General features: G+C 45.0%; 1 pseudogene; it reads right to left on the bottom strand.

Moving 5' to 3' along the window:
- Window positions 1–1971: 1971 nt before the first annotated feature.
- LOC149343653 (uncharacterized) lies at window positions 1972–2895 on the bottom strand (annotated as a pseudogene).
- Between the last annotated feature and the right edge of the window lie 16688 nt (window positions 2896–19583).

Below are 19583 nucleotides of genomic sequence, written 5' to 3'. Positions count from 1 at the left end.
AAGGACAGATCCTTGGGGCACGCCGGAAGTTACTGGGAGGGGTCTAGATAAGTTACTGTTGATTAAAACCATTTGTGTACGATTGGACAAAAATTCCTGTATCCACATTATAACGTTAGGATCTAGGTTCAGCAGTTGAAGTTTTAGTAACAAGCGCTGGTGAGATACCTTATCAAAGGCTTTCGCAAAATCCAGATAGATTGCGTCAGTTTGCACATTAGTGTCCATGTTAGTGTGTAAGTCATGAACAAAAAGAGCTAATTGGGTTTCACAGGAGAAACCTTTGCGGAACCCATGCTGCGAGGGATGAAAAAAATTGTTACAGTCTAAGAAAGAAATAATTTGAGAGTAGATGACATGTTCCATGATTTTGCATGGCACGCTTGTTAGGGAGATAGGTCGGTAATTTAATGGAGAGTTTCTGTTACCTGTTTTGTAGACTGGAACGACCTTTCCCACTTTCCAATCATCTGGCATGGTTCCTGAAGAAAGTGACTGGGAGAACAGCAATGACAAGTATGAAGTAACCGTGTGTCTCGTGTTCCTTAGAATTTTAGAGTTAATACCATCAATGCCAAATGATGACGACAGCTTAGTCTTCTGGATTATGGATGAAATTCCGTCTTCATAAAATGTGATGTTTGGCATGGTACCTTCCATATTGGGAAAAGGAAAAGAAAAGGGCGTTTCGATTTCTTTCGTGAAAACAGTGGCAAATGCGGAATTGAAAGCGTCGGCACATTCAGTATCGGTAATGGTTTCTTGTAAATCATTGGTGAGGGTGATAGCGCGTTGTGGGTGAGGGTTTATTACTTGCCAAAACTGTCTTGGGTTACTGCGCAACAAATTTGGAAGTGTAGTAGCATAAAATAAACGCTTTGCGCTGCGGATCGCAGTCAAATATTCATCTTCGGCTTCGTAGTAGGTTTGCAATCGGGATGGGTTGTTTTTAGCCGCCCGATAGAGACGCTTTTTTTTATTTTCTAGTCTTTTTAAGGATTTAGTAAACCAGGGTTTTTGGTGGCTGGTGCGAATGTTGACAGTTGGTATATATTTATTAGCCAAATCATTTAACTTATTCTTAAGCATCGCCCAGTTATCTTGGATCGTTTGAGTGTGACATGCAGCTTCGAAGCTGGGAAAAAAGGTATCAAGTTCATGATTTATCGCGTCATAATTACCTTTTTCGTAAAGTGTTATAGTTTTCTTTTGAGTCTTATTTGGTGTTACAGGAAATGAGAAGGTAGCATGAATGACATTATGGTCACTAATTCCTCGAAGATATGCAACGGAAAGTAGGGCATCCGGGTTATTTGTCAAAATAAGATCCAGAATGTTTTCGGATTCAGGCGTGACGCGCGTTGGTTGTGACACTAATTGTGTTAAATTAAAGTTCAAACAGATGTCAATGAAATTCCTTTCCTCTACAGGACCTGCTATTGAAGAAGATGGGAGGTTGCACCAGTCAATGTTTGGGAAGTTAAAATCCCCGAAAAGGAGAATGGAGGCATTTGGATAGCTTGTTGTCAGATGAATTAAGTTATTATTGAGTTCGTTGCAAAAGTCGGGTGTGGGATGGGGAGGCCTGTAGCAGACTCCCAGTAGCACTGTTTTTGGTGATGCTCGACATAGTAACCAGAGTATTTCAATCTTTGATTTGATATTTATCATAGTACATAAAATTTGGTTATGAACGGCTATGAGAACACCACCGCCCCTTGATCCTTCGCGGTCATTTCGAAAAACTTGGAAGTCAGGTAGGTCTGCCAAAACTTCGGTATCGGTGACGTAATTTTTTACCCAGGTTTCTGTTAAGATGACCAGATTGCTGCCTGTTGATGATATGATGTTGGACACAAGTTCTCGCTTCGGAAGATAACTGCGAACGTTGGTGTAAACTACGGATAATGAAAGGTTAAATCTAGATGTGGGTCTTGGTTTGTTTTTTATCTTTAAGGAACGGGATGATTGCTACTGAATTTCTGTGACACTGTTCGAAGCCTCGTCGAAAATGTACCGTTTTGGGCCGATGCACAAGGTTTTGTAACGTAGAGAGTAGGCTACTGATTTGGATTTAGCGAATGCCAGCAGATGTTTTCTTGCTTTCTGGACGGGGCGAGTGAAGTCTTCGCCTATACTGTATTTTGTTCCTTTCAGCATACGGCCTTTCGATAGAAGAGCGTCTTTAGTTTTCCACTGCATGAACTTTACTATTATTGGGCGATTCCGGTCCTCTGATTGTTTCCCTAAACGATGTGCCCGTTCTATGTCTGCGGGGTTAATATCAGTTTGTAAGTTTTCATGACAAATCTGGATGACTAGTTCCTCAGACTGAGCATATGTCTCATTAGTAGTGGTGTCAGGGATTCCGTAGAAGATCAGATTACAACGGCGTGATCGGTTTTCAGCATCATCAATGCGAGCCTCTAGCTCTGAAACAAGGTGAGTTGTTTCAGTTGAGGTCGCTTGCAGGGTTTCTATGTCTTGGCGTAGGGGCATGAGGGTCTAATAGTGGGCCTCTAAATCGATCATGCGGTTGTTAAGGTCGTTTATTGTTTTGTCTGTTGTTGTCAGCTGTACTTTAAGATCCTTTATCTCTTCTACAAGTAGCGCTTGGCCTGCGGTTAGTTTTTGCAATTCGGTCAGGACAGTGTCTAGGTTAGCAGGGCCAGGATTTGTTTCAACATCACCGGATAGGGTTAGTAACAGGCGGACAACATGGGCACATTCAGAAGCAATTGCGACACAACACTGTGGGCTCGGGAGCTGTACCAAGAAGTAATTGCTCGATTTTTTAGCATAGAGTGCGTATGTTTGACTGACCTGCATGGCGAAAGGGAAGCGGTTAGCGAACTGCGCTGTGGCACAGTCTCCGAGCCCACAAAACTGCGTCGACGGTGGCTCCTCATTTATAGCTGGCGGATTGGCTGCTCTTGATGGCGATGAGTCTTTCCAGGGTTGTTCGAGGACAGGCATCTCAGGTTCCAGGAATAAGATTGACGGAAATGGCGATGAGTTGAAACCGGGGAAGGGGTGGCATATGGCCGCCCCATCTTCGTGGCAGTGGAAGGCCCGTCCTGACGAGGCACCCGGAGATACACAAGCCAGGGCGGGAATCAGCAGGTTGCTGATTACACAGATGATGATCTGCATGGCGAAAGGGAAGCGGTTAGCGAACTGCGCTGTGGCACAGTCTCCGAGCCCACAAAACTGCGTCGACGGTGGCTCCTCATTTATAGCTGGCGGATTGGCTGCTCTTGATGGCGATGAGTCTTTCCAGGGTTGTTCGAGGACAGGCATCTCAGGTTCCAGGAATAAGATTGACGGAAATGGCGATGAGTTGAAACCGGGGAAGGGGTGGCATATGGCCGCCCCATCTTCGTGGCAGTGGAAGGCCCGTCCTGACGAGGCACCCGGAGATACACAAGCCAGGGCGGGAATCAGCAGGTTGCTGATTACACAGATGATGATCTGCATGGCGAAAGGGAAGCGGTTAGCGAACTGCGCTGTGGCACAGTCTCCGAGCCCACCTGTTGTTGTGTCAGGTGCAGAAGGCTGAGGTCAGAGTTAAAGCTAGTTTAACAAAGAAAAAAACCTCCCAGCAAGCCAAAATGAGCACATGCAAGCAGTTACGTAAACATGGAACATAAAACTTTTTGGATGGAAGAAAAGCCAAGGCACATTGCTCATTGTGACGTTGCTTAAAAAGTTGGTGTCCAGTTGTTCACCTTCATATCCGGTCCTTCCACACCTAGCGACTGAAATGCCATCAAGGAGGAGCATCTCAAATTACTCTAATTACATGGGAGGTACACATCTCCACATGTCAGAGGCTTGGTGTTTCATTTTAGTATAGATAGTTTGCTAAATATAAACATTACCACATGTAAGAGGCATGTGGTAGCCTTGCAGGGGGTGTATTTTGTAACTCTTACAACATGTTGTGCAATGCTGGCATGTTTCATTATTTACATTGCAGTAATATGTTAGCACAGGTGAGAAATTATGTAACTGAGCAGAAAAAAACAATATTCATGTCATGTCTTAGCCGCATTCCTAGTACCATATAAAACATAGTATGTATAAGGAACTCCTCATTTTTTTCAAATTTTTCTTTCTGAGCACTGGTTTTTTGCAAGTTAGCAGGGTTCTACAGTCTTCTGTGGCTGTCGACTGGCCCGCATGTTTGTCAAAGCTGCAGAGTTCATGATGGGTCGTGTCAGTGCAAGCAAAATAAAGGTGGATAGGAAATTCATGCTTCCAGAGTACATTACAGAAAAAGCAGTTATTATTTCCTACTCAGGATGAGGGAGCAGCACCGACGATGCACATCCTCCTTGTCACTACAGCAATTATGGCTGCTCACTGCTTTTTTGCAGCGTTTCATTTATCCGCAGGAAGACCAGGCATAAATGGCCGGCTATAGGTACCTAATAAATTGAACATTGCAATGAGCTATATTTTGTTGTGCCTGTGCTTTTGTTATCTGTGAAGGAGTTAGCGTTTTTGATTGATGGTTGTGTAGCGAAGATGTGACTGCTACATTGCACTGCATTCACAAATTTGTTTGCCCATGCTTTTGGCTTTCTCAATGGTTCGTTTCCTTATCAAACGGCAGACGGAAATTCGGCTTTCACCTTGTGCACTTTCATCATGTTCGTAATGTATTTTCAGCTGGTGTTCTGTTTCAATTTAGAATAGTTGTCTAACTATTGTCTGTGTCTAAATGTTTTTTAACTCTTGACCTCATTACGCTGCATTTTTAAATTATTTATTAAATGCATTTATTAACTGTTACCCTGTCATGTGATTAGCAACATGGTAAAAATATTTTTTTATGAAGTCAACGTTCTTCTTTTAAAGTTATAGCAAAGTAAGTCCTTTGTTATTTAATGTTGCTCACAATTTGTAGCAATCCCTCAACGTTGAAGCAACATTATGCGTCACTTGGATCTAATTTGATTATCACCCCCCCCCCCCACCTCGGATGTTCACCTTTCCACATGGGGTTAATCTCATTTTCGCCATGTTAGTTTGCGGACATTGTTGAACAAGAGTAAACCACACAGATCGGAAATGGGACGTCATGTGGTGCCTAGTCCGGGGGCCAACAGTTACGGCGAGTAATACGTTTCAGAAAATGCATAATATGGCCAGCCACCTTCACGAATGTGTTACGGATGGACCCTCCATTTTAGATGCAACAGAGCAACCGTTTCTTCTGTTATGGAGAGTTTTTACGTAACATTCACGGAATTTTTTTGCAGTGTAGTTCAGTTTCGAGCCTCTCCTGTATAACTCCGAGCTTCTTCCCCACATGAGTTCTTGACCAGATAGAACCTTCGAAAAATTTCCTCTCGAGGTACTCACGTCGGCAAGTATCCGTGACCTAAAGCTTGGACCGCATGGAGCGCTTTTAACGTGTGGAAACGCGCAGGGGGTGATACTCACGCGGCCATGACGCCAAGCTTCCCCAACAACGTGTGCGCTTCCCACGGTAGTGCAAGTTCGGCGGTAAGGCCACCTACGTTTCACTTGCGGGGAGTTTTAGCCTGCAAAAAACACTCCATACCGGCCAAGCTTACAACGACGTGGCAAACGCACTCAACCTCACACTCAATCTCATATCCATTGCACACTCAAGTTACAAATCCGGGGCGACCACTTGGCGCAACTTAGAGCGCATCGCTGTAAATCGATTCCTTCCCCTTTGCCTTTTTTTTAGGATAGAGGGATCTCGCTCCCGGCACAGAGGTCACCAGATTGCGGCACCTTGGTATTTTAACTCGCCTGACTTCCATGTTACGGACTGGAGTTCTTGCTAGTCAACGCGGCAGCTTTTACGCAACATTCATTCTTGTGCGACGCCAGCGACGCCGTCGTTCACGTGAACGCTGTTTACCACGCGTGCGCTTACGAAAATGTTTGGCTTGTAGGGTAATAGAGAGGGTACCTGGCGCTGTTGCAAGACTTTTGACTCGCCATCTGACTGATCCAGCTGGCCTTCCACTGGCGTGTAGCAAAACGACACTTCTGTGAGTTGAGCCGGTGAGGTGCAACAAAGTCAACGTCATATTGACGCCAGCGTAAGTGCAGACGAGAGCGCCAATCAAGAAGAGGAAGAAGTGTCTGTTGTGGATAGGATAGGATAGGAAAACTTTTATTGTCCAACAGAAAGAGGGTAGCAAGAGGGCTACCCGCCTAGACTACGGCCGAAAGGTCTTGACTCTCGGCGGCGGCTTCGGCCAGTTGGACGAGTTGTAACTGAGTCGCCGGGTCGGAGCTCAGTAGCAAGGTCTCCCATTGATCTTTTTGTGTTTATACTAGGCAATGCTCGCCGCAGAAGTCTGTTGTGGAAGTGTTGCACAAGCGCATGTCCTGACCTACGCAGCTGTTCACCCTCGGCCGCTTAATACAAACCTGACATCTGGTGGTAAAGAAGGCAAATGGGAAGGAACCGATTTAACGAGATGCGCTCTAAGTTGCGCCAAGTGGTCGCCCCGGATTTGTAACTTGAGTGTGCAATAGGTTGGAGACTGAGTGTGAGGTTTAGTGGGTTTGCGCCGTCCTCGTTTCTGGCCAGTGTCGAGTGTTTTTTTCAGGCTAAAACTCCCTGCAAGCGAAACGTAGTTGGCCTTACCGCAGAACTTGCACTACCGTGGGAAGCGCACTTGCGGTTGGGGAAGCTTCGCGTCATGGCCGCGTGAGCGTCTCCATCTGGCCAAGAACTCACTTGTGGGGAAGAAGCTCGGACTCTACAGCAGAGGCTCGAAACTGAAATTACGACAACACTGTGAGCTGTGAAAAGGAGACGGGAAAAGTGTCGTGTGGGATCGCAGGTACGCAACAAATGAGGAGATAAAATTATGCGAGTTTGAATCAGAAAGCTATCGGTATGGGTAAGGCATCAATAGGGAGAAAAATACAACTGTGCTCTCCCTTAGGGGTACAAAGTAAATTCGAGAAGAAAACAAACAGCAAAAGAGGGCGTGACAGCTACAGAGGAGCAGATAATCGCTTGAAGTAAGCACGGATTTAATCAGGGACCATACTGAGGTCAATGGCAGTTCAGTTTGTCCTGCTGTGAATTAGGTTTGCCTCATAACGCTTATATTAATGGTGGCGATGAGGAATGGTCTTCGAATTGCAAAAAAGGGCTGAGGCTTAACTTGGTTAAGCCTGGAAAATGCGAAGCATCATCCTGTCGCGTAATTTGGAGGCGCACAACCACAGCGACGGCGCGAGGTGGGCCCCCGTTTCTCCACTGTCGTGACGTCATCGTGTCACGTGGTTTGACGTCATGTATCACGTGATTTGGAGGCGCACAACCACAGCGACGGCGCGAGGTGGGCCCCCGTTTCTCCACTGTCGTGACGTCATCGTGTCACGTGGTGTGACGTCATGTATCACGTGATTTGGAGGCGCACAACCACTTTGACGGCGCGAGGTGGGCCCCCGTTTCTCCACTGCCGTGACGTCATCGTGTCACGTGGTGTGGCATCATCGTGTCACGTGATTTGGAGGCGCACAACCACACCGACGGCGCGAGGTGGGCCCCCGTTTCTCCACTGTCGTGACGTCATCGTGTCACGTGGTTTGACGTCATGTATCACGTGATTTGGAGGCGCACAACCCCAGCGACTGCGCGAGGTGGGCCCCCCTTTCTCTACTGTCGTGACGTCATCGTGTCACGTGGTGTGACGTCATGTATCCCGTGATTTGGAGGCGCATAACCACGGTGAAGGGCTGAAGTGGTAGCTAAAGTAGTATGCTTCGCATAAAAGTGAAAAATATTTCGGCTTGAGTGCAGCAAAGAGGCGGTTCCGCCACTAGCTTACGGAGCATGATTCTCAGGCTCTGGGTTCAGTGCCTCTGGAACTAGCTAGAGGCAGTTATGCGTAAAGCGGCTTCAAATTTCTCGGCATGAACGGTGCGCGCACAGCTGTGGCGAGACACGAACAACGTGTAAGGTTTTAATATCCACTGAAGGAAGGCACGGTGCGCGCACACCAAATTACATGGCAAAATCCCCGTTATTAAAAACACTCTGGAATTTTCTTTCTTTTTTCGGGCGGTGGGTCAAAGTCTGCTAGTGCCTTGATCACACCTAGCATTAACAAACGGCTTTTTCTCCTATGGCAAAACAGTAAAAAAAAAGAAATCTTCTTCACCTAAACGCTAAGCGATAGGAGCAAGGACTTTACGCGGCTAGGGGGGCTAACGAAACGATGAAAATCTTCCAGTGGCAAGTAAAAATTTCCGCTCCTTGCGACTATGACCACCTCGGGCCTTTGTTAGGCAAGTGTAATTTAGCATATAGTATAATTCAGGTGAGAAACCTAGGCACTGCACAACGGTGGCCAGTAAAATTAAAGATAGACGTCTATATTGTCACGTAGTGGTGACTGCAATTCGATGCGGAGGGAAGCAACGGCAATGGCTTCCAAACGAACATCTTTTATTTGAGCTCCCTTGCGGCGCAAAGAACTCAACCACTCGTCGGCGGCGAAGCAATAAGCGGGCTCAGCGGTCGTCGTACATAATGCCCGCCGCTCTCGGCCACGCTCATGTTAAAGCTAACAGCGAACTTTTGAGATCAAGCGTCGAAAGCTACTAGGATGCGATCAATCGAGATAAATCTAGGCACGTCTTTCGTCAGAAAAAAAAAAGAGATCAAACAGTGTGCCGGCAGCTTTGAAGAATGAACGAATAGACACTACAAAAATTCTTGGCAATATGCTAGTGGAAGCGAACATTTTCAGCAAAATACAAACCTCTGTCACTCGCTTTCCAATTTTTCACTGTTTCAGGCGCCCCTAGGTCAAATATTTGACATCTCTTGCCGCAGTCAGAGCTTCAAAAGGAACCTAGCACTTTCGAAATTGTATCTCTAGCTCTTTCGACAATATAAAAAACAGCGTGTCGGCTTTGGGCGTGCAGCATACGACCATTCCTTCGATTCATGTGAGGGCAACAGCATACGAATTTATTTCATGCTGCAATAAACTAGCAAATAGAAGATGATGGTGCGTTGGCTTCGTCACATTCTAGCTGCCGCTTGAATGATCGCAGCATTGCTTATAACTAGAAAAGGTTATGCCTCTATACTTATTTTCTGCCTAGTTTTAAAGTTGAATGACCTTCAGTTTAGTAACTGATTACACTCAAAAATATGTCCTTATTTCTCGGCAGCGGTGAAGCATTCTCGCAAACACGAATTTGTAGAACCAATGGAAGTGATAGTAAGAGTTTGCACTTTCTTTAGCACGGAAGAAAGACGTTCTAAATACTTATCACATACAGAACCCCCTAGAACGAGCGCCTAGAGCTCAAATGTGCGTGAGTAACACTGATTTGACTAGAAGAACGCTGCACTCCTCGGCTACTACCTTTTTAGTAGATACGCAAGCACTTAGAAATTATCAACATTTTATCGCATTGAGAACTGGAGAGAAACGTTGCCACTAATAGGTGAACGCACGCGTAAGACATATTTGCATGGACGATTAAAAACTCTCCACAGAATGCGGCAGAAATTGACATTTTAAAGACCGGGGGAACAATATTCGTAAAGGCTGTCATACAATACAAAACATTTACTTCAGGTTCTTACACATAGTCTCCTCCGGACAAAAACGGACCAGTCACTCTATATGCAGAAAGCAGAGCTTTTATTCCATAGTTTTTAGAGTTGCTGTAACAGCTTCCTCTTCGTCAGGGAGCGGCCTCTCTGCTTGACACGCGGTACCATCCTCCAGTCTCTCTTGATCGTCTGCATGTATCGTGTTCTCACATAGGAAACAAGGGACTGGGGTGCTTCCAGCTGAGTGCCGATGCCGATCGCTGGGTGCATCTTAAGTTTGAACCTCACTTTGCCGACGTGGCCGTCCAGCGTCCCTGCTAAACAGCGTGCCTCAGAAGTGCAATGAAAACATCATTGGTCGAGCACTGCTAGGCGTTTGTGACTACGGTCTTCCTTCCAGCTCGCTCCTAGCTTGCCCTCTCGGTTTTTAAAGGTCTCCACGAACACCTTTCTTTTTTCGCTCATTCAACGGCTGCTTGCCGCTGGTCAGCACACGTCCGTGCACACATACGCACTATTATGACCGCACATGCTGAGCGGGTCCACACGTGACGGAGATGCAAAGAGACACTGTTAGAACCAGTTTAAAGAAAACCACCTATTAAAGCATTACACATTAGCAAATAAATGACGCGGAGGCTGGGGTGCTCAAGCTTACATGCAGCTGCGTTGGCGCCGGATTCTTCGTCAGGAGATACGGAGGGGCTGCGGAGTTCACCTTTTTCGTTCTCCCAGGCTCGCCTTCTCCCCGTTGGCTTGGGCGCTTGGGGCGCCGGAGGACCGACTGCCCACCGGTGCCCTCTCGGACCAGCTGCTCTCTCTCTACTGTCCCGTTTTCCTTATTTCCCCGTCCATTCAAGTGATCATTCTTTCCACGCTAAAGTGTCTCCGTGCCTGCCTCTCAGCGCGGGCGCCTGCGGAATTCCGGGTCTAAAAAGACCTCCGGCCGGCTTGGGTCTTTTCCATCCCTCCCGCAGCCCCTGTCACTATTGCGGGGTGTCCAGCTACTGTTGCGTTTCGGCAGCCTAATTGAGGTGGCCTCTGCAATGCGGCACAGGCGCCATGTCCACAGCGTCGCCGAACATGCGCCGCTTTGTCTGACGGGTTCGAGGGTACACTGACACTATAAGATGGCGTCTCAACCCGGAATGCACTTCTTCTAAGGCAAAAATAATGCTGAAGAGAAAGCAACGCTGATCAGGCATAGGACAATAATTTAGAGTCTGTCTTGATCACCTGCATGCGCATTTCCCCGGCTATGCCCAATGCAAGAGGGGGAACCTCCCATGAATCGCGAATTAGCCCTGTTCCCACCGTTCTGTTTCCAGCATTACTCCTCCCTTTCAACTGCACCTCATTTTAGCTAGGATGTCGTTACTTATGCAGGACAAAAAGCTGGGCTGTGTTGTATGCTTCTTGGCGTGTCGCCTTTTGCGCAGTTTCAATATGGCTAGTTCAGTGAGCTAGGGAAACTCAGAGCGAAGTAGTTTAGTAAGTAGTAATTTCTCATTAGCATCCACTTTACGTGTGGGTGGATGCTAAGAGCAATTACTTCCTCGTAGCCGATTTTCATCGTCCGACGAATTCCCGCTCAACTCAGTGCACTAACCCGCCGCGAGGAGATCAATTCGGCCTGGCCTAGTCGTCTGAAAGCTGTTCTCGTTAGTTCATTTGGTAGAGCGACTGCTCTAGACAGGCGGTGGTCCCCGGTTCGGTCCCGACGCCAGGATGATAATTTGCTGGCAGTGAAATTTCTAAGAGTGCAGCTGCGCTTGGGTGAATGCTAGTCAGTAATCACTCCCTTTTCAAAGATATCATAAATGTCTTCCGTTGTGAATTTTACGGGGGTGCTTTTATGCGTCCTTATATCACTCCTTCCGTTTACAATTGTTAGCGAGGTACTGGATGCGGCAGGATAATACGTTTGCTTTAGGCAGGTAGTGAACCCAGATCCTAATCTCGAGAGAAAAGTAACGAAAAGAACAACACTACTCTGGAGTGCATTTGGAAGGTTCTCGCAGATCATGAATGACAGATTATCAATATACCTGACGAGAAAGTATATAACACTTTTATCTCACCGGCACTGAAGGATACGGCAGAAAGAAGAAGGATAACCAAAAGGGTTTAAGTTAACTTGATGGCCACTCAACCAGCCATGGAATGGAGTGATAGGTGTAGCGTTAAGAGACAGGAAGAAGGCAGAGTGGGTCAGGGAACAAACGCGGGTTAATGAGAACCTAATCGAAATCAAGATGGAGAAATAGTGGTGGCCAGGGAATCTAATGTGAAGGAAAGACAACCGAAGGCCCTTAAGAGTAACGGCATGGATTTGAAGAGAAAGCAAGCGTAGTAGAGGGAGGCAGAAAGTTAGGTTGAGCAGTTCGCGGGGGTAGAATGACCAAAGCTGGCACAGGACAGGGTTAACTGGAGAGATGTGGTATAGGCGTTTGCCCTAGAGTGGGAGTAGTCAGGATGATGAAGACAATGTGCTAATTAGCCGGCTGCCAAATATACACGTTCGCTTGTTTTCTAAAATTCTTAAGCACTCAAATTCTTATCCTATAAGAACTGTTAGCTCTTCCGCAACTGTTTTTTATAGTACAATGAGGAACTATTTTCCACAAAGGCAACTTCGTGGCCATTTGGGAGAGCTTCGCTATAATAAAGAATGTTTTTCAGTCATTCGGTGAACAGTCTTTCATACTATATTGTGCTACTTAGACATCTTTCTAAACACATACCCCGAAGAACACAGCGAGGCAAATTTCTTGGGAATAGATAAGAATTTATGTAATTTGGTTAGTTTAAAATTACGGGGCGATACGCGACGCACTTCGAAGCTGCACTTCCGGAAGTGACGTGAATTATGCGAGCGATTTTAATGATGCCGTTCTATGAAAGTGAGCAAAGCGATGGCCAGTAAAGAACACTTAGCGCGCGGCTTCAGAATAGTATATCCTTGGAAAGCTTCCTTTCTTTTTAATGCAGCAAAATCTCTGGACAGCCAGTTTTTTAATTACATCAGTACCGGTTTATACACTCCGGAGATAGAACCGCTGAGCCACGCAACGATATTTTATCCATTTTTCGGGTCATTGACAGCAAGCAACACCTATATGCGGCGGGAAAGTTGCTGTTTCTCTGAACATTTCATATAAATTTATTGGTATGTCAAGAATACTTAAGTTGTTTGAAGTGTCTCATATAAGAGTGTCACACCACCACCACCACATACGAGTACCCTCTCTTGACAGATTATTCCATTATTTAAGGAGGTTAACAGTTCGCTGAGGCAGTTCATATGCTGGCTTCAGACTGCACAGTCCATAGAAAAACTTGGACCCTTCCCGTGCATAACATCAATAAGTATGCATGAAGTTGTGCCTGTACTCGCTTTTTTCGCACTGTTCCTCGCTTCTGGCGGAGAGCGCAGCACGGATGAAGGAACCGACACTGCATGGAAGGTAACGACGAGGGGCTTCTTTTTAGACTCTAATGGCGGAATCAAGATGGAGTACAATTTCCTCACTAATTCTTTGGAATTCCTTTCGAAAAGCATTCGTCTTGGCAGTGTTGATTTCATACGTTTTTATTTGTATGTGATTATTGAATGTGCTACTGATGTCCAGGAGGGAGAAGGGCTAACTGCTAAGGTAGGCCTTCTGGCGTTTAAATATTTAATTATTTCTGCAGATTATGTGAACGACAAATACCCAAGATCTAAGGGCCTGCCCGTTCTTATGCGATCTTCATATTCTTACACTACCAGTATCTTATATTTTCGATTCATTCAAACGACGATGTCACCGTTGAAATATTTATTTGTCAGAAGTATTTGATTTTAGTCTTATCGCTTTTGCTTTACAGCTTTAACCCTGTTTAATTTTTACTCAATTTCTTTCTGGCCGGTTTTCGAAAACTCACTGATTTTATTCTAATGGGGTATGTAGTGACATTTTTATTTTTCGGCGGTTTTCAAATGCTCGCTGATTTTCCTTGATTTATTTCAGTGGCCGATGTAGAGACATGTTTATTTCTGGCCGGTATTCGAAAACTCGCTTATTTACCGTGATTTACTTCAGTGGTCGATATAGTGACGTCTTTCATCAGTTAGAGAACGTAATGATTGTTGACTAGGGATATAAACACGTTGTGCAGCCACGCAGCTATAGTCGAGAGGCACAGTGTTCGATAATAGGAAAGGATATTTAACGGCAATTTACTATCATATTTACTTTCACCTCCCGCTTCGCATCAAGTGGATCGCATTTTCGTGAGCATGTTCGAACAACTTCCTCAAAAAAGAAGCTATAACATTTGTACCTAAACTCGCTAAGAAACTCGTTAGCCGAGAAGAAGGACCTGCAAGCCAAGAACATAGCATCAAATGTCACTGAGTCACAAAATAGGACTCTCCAAACAACAGCGTCGACCTATTACATTGAAGTCACAGATAACCGTGGTCTACCCCTAGCATTTTTCGCAGGAGGCTAGAGATGATGGGCCGTCTTGTTTGTGTGCGGCTTTTTTTTGTGCCCGCTCCGCCAGCGGCAAGGGAGACGCAGACGCGGCCACTTGCTGTTGCTCGGTGCTCAAGCGTCAAATTCCATCATGATAATGCTAGCGGTTTAGCCAAAAGCAAGCTTTTACAAGGTGCATTTATCAATGTCACCCTCAAGCCAGTTGAAGATTTCGCCGGGTGTACATGCGGTCAAGCCTGCTGCTACTCAACCTACCACGCCAAGTGCCCGAAAACGCAGCGCCGTGTAAACAGATCCATGCCTCACACAAATTGAATTGGCTTAGGATGCGCCGCAATTCAACCGTCTGCGTTAAAGACCGTCGCACCTCACTAACTGAACACATATCTCCGTCGAGGTCAAGCACGCAGTTAGAATCCCCAAGAAAGAACTGGTGGCTATGCGAAAGAAACGGTGCTAAAGAACGGAAGAAGTCTCTCGTCTGGGAGTGATCGTCCGGCGCATATACATTGACGACGCGGATTTTGCGCCGACCATGATCAAAATCAAATGCGATAACGCAACCTTCAGTGTTGAACAGGCTGCGTCTAAACACAACCACTTCCACACCACGGCTGCAAGACGAACTAAAAGAGAAAAAAAGACCTTTCACCGAAAACCAGTCGTTAAAACCGATCACATCACGGCATGTATGAATGTTACATTCTTGCAGAAACATCTGTTGTGTTGTGTTGGGTTTAATGGCACATAGGCATCTAAGGCCATCATGTGCCAAACACAAGGTATAGGAAATGTTTTCTGTGGGATATAATAAAAATGTGGAAAGTCATCAGTGGTGTAAAAGGCCTGAAAAGTTTAACTACCAAGTAATAACAGGCAAAACGAGTTTTAAGAGTGGCTAATGCTAAAAACTTTTTAAAGAAAAGGTCAGGCAGCCTCAGCGGCCATCCTTGGCTCGGCAAGGATGTCGAGAATCCCAACCAATCAAATTAAAGCCTCAGCCTTCTTCTCACGAATGAGAAAGTGGCTGAGGTGTATCATGCAATAAAGCGAGTCAGTGGTTTAATATTTAGTTTTTCAAGTACTCCTGCTTCTTTTAAAAAGCTAAAAATAGAAGGTATGTTAACAATGGCATTGTCATCTAAGAGCAGTGCTGGATGAGAAGGAATGCATTCATTATAAAATGGACTAAAGTGTTTTTTCTTAGTTTTGCAAGTTTAACACAAGAGATTAAAGTAAGGTTAACCGTAAGTTCGTCTGCACATTCTTCGCAAGCAGGTTTCTCTTGTTTGGTTAGTAGGAAGTTGTGCGTAATGTGCGTGTGGCCTATTTGGACACGGCATAGGATCACTTTGAAACGTTCCTAGGGCACACATGACTTAAATTCACGTAAAACGGGTTTTACCAAGTGTAATTTATTATTTACTTCACTGTTCCAAGCCGACTGCTATTTTCTCTTTAGTTTCCTTTCTACTAATTCCATGCAATCATTAAAAGGTATATCTATCTTTTTATTCCCATGCCACGAGCTTTAGCAGCACACAAATCTGCTGTCTCATTGCTTTTTATTCCTACATGACTCGGGACCCAGCAAAGTTTTATGTTTTGTCCTCGAGATGTGGCTGGTAATATGTTGTGTATGATGTCACCAAGTATAGTAGTAATTGCGTTTCCAGAGGGGAGAGCTGTAAGTACGCTTAAGTAGTCTATGTAAATAATATTGTTTGAGAAGTTCCCGTGTACTATTTTTTCTATGGCCACACAAACTGTGTAACTTTCTGCAGCGAAGATGGATGCACTCTGTGGAAGTCGTACTGTTTTCTCTGAATTCACTCGTACCACTGCGCTTCCTACGTAATTATCTGTTTTTGATCCATCAGAGTAGAAATCAGTAAAACTACTGTATTTTTCTTCGAGCGCAAAGAATTATTGTATTATATGTAGTTGTGAGGGTTGTATTTTACGAAACTGTGTAAGGGTGAGATCCCAGATTTCAGCAAACTTGTACCATGGAGGCACTGGATCTCGTCTTCGAGCAATGGCAGGTAATGTGTTTTGTACACTGAGGTTTTGGAGCAACTCTTCAAGACGCAGGAGAAATGGCCTTATAGCTAGCGGTTTGCGGTTAAACAGTGTTCTAGATGGGCACTTAGTGACTATGCGGTAACATAGATGTTTGGGCAGCGAGCGGATTTTTAAAATGTATGAGCATGTGAGCGTGGTTCTTCGGTCTGTAAGTGATGATTCGTTGGTTGCTAAATAAAGACTGTTTGTGGGTGACGTCCTGTATGCACCAGTGGAAAGACGCAAACCTAAGTTATGTACTGGATTCAGTCGTTTAAGGTATGATGGTCTTGGTGACCCATACACTGTACATCCATAATCAAGGATAGAGCGTACTAGAGAGCGGTAAATTTTTAAAAGGCATGTCCTGTCGGCACCTCAATATTTTCGTGACAGTACTTTGAGTATGTTGAGGAATCGGGAGGCTTTCTTTTTTAGTGCATTGATATGAGGCAGGAAAGTGAGTTTTTTGTCAAAGCTTACGTCGAGGAATTTGTGTTTATTTTTTACGGGTAGGTGTGTTCTGTTCAAGTGTATGAGTGGGTCGGCTTGTAGGCCTCGTTTGTGAAAGAACATTAGGGCCACTGTTTTCTGAGGAGAGAACTGGAATCCGCTTCTGTCTGCCCAAGCCGCTAGTTTATTTGCTGCCAATTGTACTTGTCTCTCGCATGTTGATATATTTCTTTACGTGCAGGCTATTTGAAGATCGTCAACATAAACTGAGTACATAAACTGAGTACATAAACTGAGTACATAAACTGAGTACGGTTGGATAGAAAATCGCTTAGGCAGTTCAGCATCCTTCCGCGGATGCCAAGTTCAGCTAGGTCGCAGAGTATCCCTAATCTCCAAGTTGTGTCATATGCCTTTTCGAGATCGAAGAAGACAGCAAGACAGTGCTGTTTATGTATGAGAGCTTTTCGGACAGTATTTTCGAGGCGAACTGAATGGTCTGTTGTTGAGCATGCCTTTCTATAACCGCACTTATGAATGTCAAGGAGCTCACGAGAACCAAGCAGAAAGGTTAGCCGGATATACAGAATACTTTCAAAACACATGGCAAGGCAGCTGGTAACAGCTATTGGTCTATAACTTGATGGGGATGTAGGTTGTTTTCCCGGTTTCAGGAACGGTAGTATTATGGCTTCCTTCCAAGCTACTGAAATTTTTCCTAGCGTCCAAATTTTGTTAAAAAATTTCAGAAGACCTTCTACAGAAGGTTGGGAAAGATGCGCCAGCATTTGGTAATGTATTTCATAAAGGCCGGGTACAGTCTGCTTACCAGCAGATAAAACTCTATTTTTTCCTTTGACTGTATTTAATCTAATGAATGGTTAATTTGTGCAACCGCTTGTTGAAAGTCTGTTTTTTTTTTCACCTCTGTTTTTATATTTTAAAAAGGATTCAGCAGAGTGTCCAGAACTAGACTCTGTTGAGAAATATTCGCCTATGATGTTTTCTTGTTCCTCTATACTTGTTTGTCTATCAAAGGCTGTAAGAAAAGGAATCGTGAAAGGAGAGAAGTTGGCATTCAATTTATGGACTTGTTCCCACATTTCCTTGGATGTAATTGACCTGTTTATTAATGTTATGCAGTTTTTCAAGGACACTGTCTCAGCATTTCGACAGATACGCCGTGCATTTGCTCTTGCCTTTTTAAAATTAATAAGGTTCTCGTGCGCTGAGTACCTGCGAAACACTCCCCAGACTTTATTCTGCTTTTTTTTCGATTTTCTACGTTCTTTGTTATACAACTCATTGTGGCGCTGTCGAACCATTCCCTAGGATTTAGGAATAGTAAGACATGATGCAGCAATAATCGAAGATGTAAACGCTTTGTTCAGTTCGTCAATACTGAGATTATCTGTAAATAGTTAGTCAAGAGAGGCCTTTTCTCGAAATAGCTCCAGTTAGCTACGTGTGTCGCTTCCAACGATGCGGTTTATTTGGGATTATTGATGGTGGTGATGATAAGTTAATTACTACGGCAAGCTGATCACTTCCGAAGGGATTATTCAAGACATCCCATTTAAAATTGATACGAACAGACGGAGAACTAAAAGAAAGGTCTCTGCAGCTAATTTTTCCAGATCTTGGAGAGCGTACGTGGGCTTTCCTGTATTGAGGAGGCAGATATTGTTGGACAGAATAAAATCCTCTAGAATATGGCCTCTAGTATCTGTTTCTTCACTTCCCCAAAAAACAGAATAGGCATTAAAATCTCCGACAACTAGGTATGGCTCTGGTAGCTGTTTAAAAAGCGCTTCGAGATCATTTAGTGTGACTGTTAGGTGTGGCTCGAGATATATAGAACATAATGTTATTCTTTTGAAATGTAGAACAGTAACTGCAACAGCTTCAAACCTAGTTTTAATTTTCACTTCGTGAGTCGCAACATTACTCTTTAAAATAATAGCAACACCTCCAGGGAGCCGACCTGAGTGCTTCCTATCACAGCGGAAGACTTTATTTTTAAAAAATATCCGTATGTTTATGTCCTACGTCTGTTTCCTGTAAGCATAAAGCTGCAGAAGAGAATGAGTTTAAGAGGTCCTTACATCGCTGTAATTATTCAACAGTTCTCGGCAGTTCCAATGACTTAGTAATGCCATTTTTACTAATTTGGGGGAATAGGGTAAAAAACCTAGGCTCCCGGTTTATTGGGGCCTGTAATTTGAGTTTTGGGTTTTTTGGCACGCTCAAGTAAGCTGTGCCGCCCCTGCATTGTGGATGTGCTGGGGGATGTGTCCATTGCCTCACGGGAGGCGCTGGAGTGTCGCGAAAAAGCCGCGGCTGTGCGAGATGCAGACCTACCCCGACTAGGGGAAGTCTATCGCGCTGCCGACTCGCGGGCTGGCAAGCCTTTTTCTAGATATGGTAGGGCAGCTTTCGCCGCGTCTGCCGGGCGCGCAGATGGCTCTGCCGCAGGCTCACTGTGCGTGGCCTGGGCAGGTGCCAATGACCGGTGTGGTGCCTTGCCACGCCGCACCACAAAGGCGAATTTTGTTTTTGCACTGAAGGAGAACCTGCCAGTGGTATGTGAAAGTCGTTGACGTGCTTCTCTGAATGAAATGTTTTCCTTTGTTTTGAGAGTGATTACTTCTTTTTCGGCTTTCCATGTTAGGCAAGACCTTGAGTAAGCGGTTTGATCTCCGTCACAGTTGGCGCAGTACGGTGCTGCTTCAAAGTTCTGTGAGATGTGTTCATGTGAGGCGCATTTCGCGCATGTTTTGCGGCCACGGCAGCTCTGTGAGTCATGACCGTATCGCATTCACTTGTAACACCGTCGCGGGTTTGGGATGCAGTGGTGGACGTTTATTTTTAGAAAGACAACCTCTGTTGCTTCTGGGAGTGTACTTGAGTTGAAAATGAGGAGTAGATGCTTGGTTGGCGTTTCTTTGTTGTCTTTCGTAAGTATTTGCAGTCGAACTATATAGAGCTGCCCGAAGAGA

This window comes from Amblyomma mixtum, chromosome 5, assembly GCF_055824585.1.
Source record: "Amblyomma mixtum isolate Tamu chromosome 5, ASM5582458v1, whole genome shotgun sequence".
NCBI lineage: Eukaryota > Metazoa > Arthropoda > Arachnida > Ixodida > Ixodidae > Amblyomma > Amblyomma mixtum.
Note: the sequence above shows the minus strand (reverse complement) of the source record. Positions and strands in the feature narration are given on the sequence as shown.